Source organism: Capsicum annuum, unplaced genomic scaffold, assembly GCF_002878395.1.
Source record: "Capsicum annuum cultivar UCD-10X-F1 unplaced genomic scaffold, UCD10Xv1.1 ctg43602, whole genome shotgun sequence".
Lineage (NCBI taxonomy): Eukaryota > Viridiplantae > Streptophyta > Magnoliopsida > Solanales > Solanaceae > Capsicum > Capsicum annuum.
Window position 1 is genome coordinate 1 of NW_025851085.1, and position 4,987 is coordinate 4,987.

General features: G+C 36.3%; 1 pseudogene; it reads left to right on the forward strand.

The window, feature by feature from the left end:
- The first annotated feature begins 23 nt into the window (after positions 1-23).
- LOC124892064 lies at positions 24-4,483 on the forward strand (annotated as a pseudogene).
- Positions 4,484-4,987: the final 504 nt, after the last annotated feature.

Consider the following 4,987-nt stretch of genomic DNA (forward strand, 5'->3'; position numbering starts at 1 on the left):
GCTCTAGTTTTTTTGTCAAGGACATGAAGACCGGAACAACATTACTCCACTGTAATAATTCTGGGTCCCTCTATCCTCTACATGTTGCTCCATCCAGCTCTTCCAGCCTTGCTCGCTTTGCTAAAATTCTGCCTGCTTCACTTTGGCACCAGCGTCTAGGATATCCTGGTCGTGACTCTCTTAGCTCTTTAGTTGTTAGAAAATTGATAAGTAGTACTTCTTCTATTAGCAATAATTCTTGTAATGTTTGTCATTTAGGCAAGCAAACTCGAATGTCTTTTCCTTTATCCAGTACTAATGCAAGTTCTCCATTCGTTTTAATTCATTCAGATGTATGGCATGCTCCTATTGTCTCAAATTCTAGATATCGTTATTACATTTTATTCCTTGATGATTACACCAAATTCTCTTGGGTTTACTTGATGCGCTAAAAATCTGAAACGTTTGACAAATTCAAAGAATTTTATACCATGGTTAAAAATGTTTTTCACACCTCCATTTCTTATTTCTAGTCTGATGGAGGTGGTGAATACGTTAACAAAATATTTAGTTCATTCTTCAAGAAAAATGGCATAGTCCATCGTTTTTCTTGTCCTTACACGTCTGCTCAAAATGTTATGGTCAAGCACAAACATAGACAAATTGTAAATGTCCTACGCTGTCTTAGTTTCCAAGCATCTATGTCTTTCAAATTTTGGGTTGATGCTTGTCTGTATGTCGTCTCCCTGATTAATGTTACTCCTCTTCCGATGCTGCATTTCCTATCTCCGTTTGAATAACTTTATGGTCGTGCGCCAAATTATAACCTTATTCGTGTATTTGGATGCCTCTGTTATTCCTTTGTAGCAGTTGGTCCTTGCTCGAAGTTCCAACCTCGTTCCAAGCCTTGTTTATTCCTTGGTTCATCTAATTAGATCCTTTGTTCAGGCCTCAGTTCGTTTAAAGAATAGGGTGCTCTTAGGTGTAATCACTTGACTTTGAAATTTTAATCTTTCAAAGTATAAGAATTCACAAAATTTTGAAAAGGACGTGATATAGAGTTATCTGAACACATTCCAACTACTTACTTTAACAATTTAAATTTCATAGATAAGGCTGTAGAGATTTCATTAATCGTAAATAGTTGGAGCAATTTGATTTTTGAATTAGATAACAGTAAAATGTTTAGAAACAAAAGTAACGAATGATTCTACTTACCTCAAAACCTTTAAAGATCTTGAGATTTGGAGAAGGGATTAGACTTGTTTTCTTGAATCAATTCCCTTAGATTCTTGAGAGATGAGTTTGACATTAGAACTGGGATTGCTGGATGATGAAATAGTTTGTAAAATTGCTGGGGAAAGTGGCGTTTTTCTAATGTGTGTAACTGTGGAAGACAGATAGATTGTAACTGAAGGAGTTTTTAATGTGTAACTGCTGAAAACAGAGAAATTGTAACTGATGGAGTTTTTAATTTGTGTAACTGAATGTGAGATGTTACAAATATTTTCAATGAACAAATACACTTCTGTTTCAACGTGTAGCACTGGTAGGTTGTTCAGTTTACTTTTGGTTCATTTATAAATACCCTACCAGTGCTACATGTTGAAAGAGAAGTATGTTTTCTCATTGAAAGAATTTGACCAACAAAATTGAGAGAGAGCTGTATTTATTTTGTGGCTCGAGTTGAATTGGACAAGTTAGATTAGAATGTTTTTATTTTTTAAAATTTAGCATATAAAACGTTGATTTGAGCCTTTCTATTAAAGAAAAGTACGTGTAAAAAGTTTCTTAACAACGAGAATAGGTTTGTTCCTAATGTATGATATCGAAGATAAATTTGATCTCAAAGTATGATTAAGGGTATATTTAGCCAATTTTCCAAAACATTGGATAAATCTGACCCTATAGTATGACAAAAAGCCTAAATTTGACCTCAAAATATAATAATCCCTTTGTCTCAAATTATGTGTCACTATTTTCTTTTTGGGCTGTCCCAAAAAGAATGTCGTCTTTTCTTATTTGGTAGGTTTTTAAAAACACAATTACATTTTGCCCTTAGTGGTTCCACTTGATTTTAAATACTATTACTCCTTTTTTATTTGTTTTTTTCAATTAAAAGTGATCCCACTTGATTTTAAATACTATAATTTTTTTTAAAAGAGTAATTTTGTAACTTTAACACACTCAATACTTATTTTTTAAATATCGTGTCCGGTCAAATAGCGACACATAATTTGAAATGGAGGGAGTAGAATTTTTTAACGAATTTTCTAAACTAGAGACTTAAATTTGATCATTTTCCTTTTTTTTTTTTACATAAAAAAAAAGAATAAATTGAAAAAAGCTGAAAACATGAGAAATAAAAACTACTAATCTAAAACAGGTTTTGGTCCATTTTTGTTGATGTGGAGTTCCAATAGGTACCTAAAACTCCAAAGAAAGAACTAAACCTCCATTAGCCAAATCATAAAATTTAGCGATGGAAAGGGGAGGACGCAGCGGCGGCGGATGAAGGAGGCCACTTTCATCGTCCTTCGCATGAAAAGTGACAGCCGTTTACGAAACGCGTCCAGGAAGTTCTCCAGCTCCGAACTGAAACTGAACAAGTAACGTCTCCGAAAAAGAAACTAAAAGAGAAGACGTCGAGCATCGTTTGCTTAAGAAACACATAATGAATAGCTAGGAAGGGAAGCAGGAAGGGGACGGCTCATCGTCGACGACTCTTGCTACTACTTCCGAAAGCGATGATGAAGATGTAGAAGCATATACTTCGTCTTGTGATGGTATTTATGGAGCGAAATTGGAAGAAAAACTTGATTTAATGAAGTCGATGCTTCGACATAGTCGAATAGTACTTCCTCAAAAGTCTAAAAAAATTGAGTACGAGGTTGTTCACAAAAATACTAATGAAAAGAGGAAGAAGATTGATATGTTGTCTAAAGGAAGAGGAAGAAGAAACGGAGTGACTAGGGATTTAGAAGGAGGGGTTAGAGAGGGGAAAAGGTTTGGGGGTAGTGATGGGAGTGTTGATGGTCCAAGGTTCATGGATTTAGGAGGAATGGATGGAGTACTGGAGGAATTGAAAATGGAGGTAATTGTTCCATTGTATCATCCTCAGTAGACTAAGCATCTTGGAGTTAGGATACTCTTCCATGGTCCACCTGGCTGTCGCAAAACAAAGCTAGCTCATGCTATTGCTGGTGAGACTCGTGTTCCATTTTATAAACTTTCAGCTATTGAGTTGGTCTCTGGAGTTTCAGGTGAAACTGATTCTTTGTTCTATTTGATTGTTCGTGTCATTATTTTGTATGTTTGCTAGCATAATTTATCATAGAATCGGTCTAACTGTTTGATATTTGATTTTGTTTCACGTCACTCTCATCTATTAGCTTTTGTCTGTGTATCATCGAACCGAGGATCTATCGGTAACAACCTCTCTACCTCTAGGGTAGGGTAAGGTCTGTGTGCACCTACCCTACCCCACTTTGTGAGATTACACTGGGCATGTTGTTGTTGTTGTTACTATTTACGCTGGGCATATTTGAAGTATGTTACCCCTTAGAAAATTAATATGCTCCCAGTGTCCACTTTGGAGTATATTCGTGGGGATCCGTAAGCCTTCTATTTTAACAGCAACCTTGGTGCATCATTCAGTATTATGACAGTCTTGTTGAGTGTTCTGAGGAGTGGGTGTGCATTTTCTTATTGCTGTCAACCTAAGGGCATTTTAATTGGGTACTTCTCAATTTCAGGTGCATTAGAATAGAACATTAGGGAACTGTTCTCGAAGGCATACCGAACGGCACCTTCTATTGTATTTATTGATGAGATTGATACAATTGCTTCCAAAATAGAAAATTTACAGAAAGAAATGGAGCAGCACATTGTAACATAGCTGTTGACATGCATGGATGAGTCACATAGAGTTGTAAAACCTAATGACTCAGAGGAAAGTGCTTTACCTTCTGATAAAAGAAATAGTGAAGCAAAATCAGACGGATCTAATCGTGGACCTGGCTATGTCCTAGTAATTGGGGCCACAAATAGACCTGATGCTATTGAACCAAAATTGAGGAGGCCTGGACGATTTGACCATGAAATTGCCTTGGGTATTCCTGATGAAAATGCAAGGGCGCAAATTTTGTCTGTGCTTACATGTAACCTTAAGAGTTGAAGGTGCATTTGATGTCATGAAGATAGCTAGCTCAACCCCAGGATTTGTTGGTGCTGACTTGGCTGCTCTAACTAACAAGGAAGGTAACCTGGCAATGAAAAGGATAATAGACGTGAGGAAGGTTGAGCTTTTAGGAGAATTGGCAGATGGTGAAGATGCCGAAGAATGGTGGAGAAAGCCATGGTCACGTGAAGAGATGGCAAATCTCAGCATTAATTTAGCTAATTTTGAGGTATGATGCAGAGAATTTTGATTTACCTAAAGGTTGCGATTTGTGACCCTAAATTGTTGTATGTAATTGGCATTTGATATTTTATATCCAGTCATTGAAACTACAGATAAATCATGGTTTTTCATTTACATGCATGGTAAAAAATCACCTTTTCTGCTCTCTCATAAGTGTAGTGGTTGGTTTTGAGTTTCATAGTTTAATATCTATTATAAATTGCGTTACCCGTGTTTTAAAGTGTCCTAATGTTTATAAGCTTCACATGGTAATGTTCTTGAAGGGTAGTGTAGAGAGGACGGCACACATCATCCTTTAAGAGCATTATTATATGAAATATATGTGTTAAGAGAATTAAACAATAAGTTTACGAGTAAGGCGATCAAGATTATAACCCAGAAGTCATGACCAGGGTTCAAATTCCAACTAAGGCACAAAAAGGTTGGTTGATTTCTTCCCATTTTCTGATTCTCTAGTTTATGGAGTTACCAGGGTTCAAATTCACAACTAAGGCACCCACTTTTTTATGGAAGTAGCAGGTAATGTAAGTTGTACAGACTCTTCTTTGTTGTTTCTAAACCCGTGTCGACATGATAAGGGTGCAG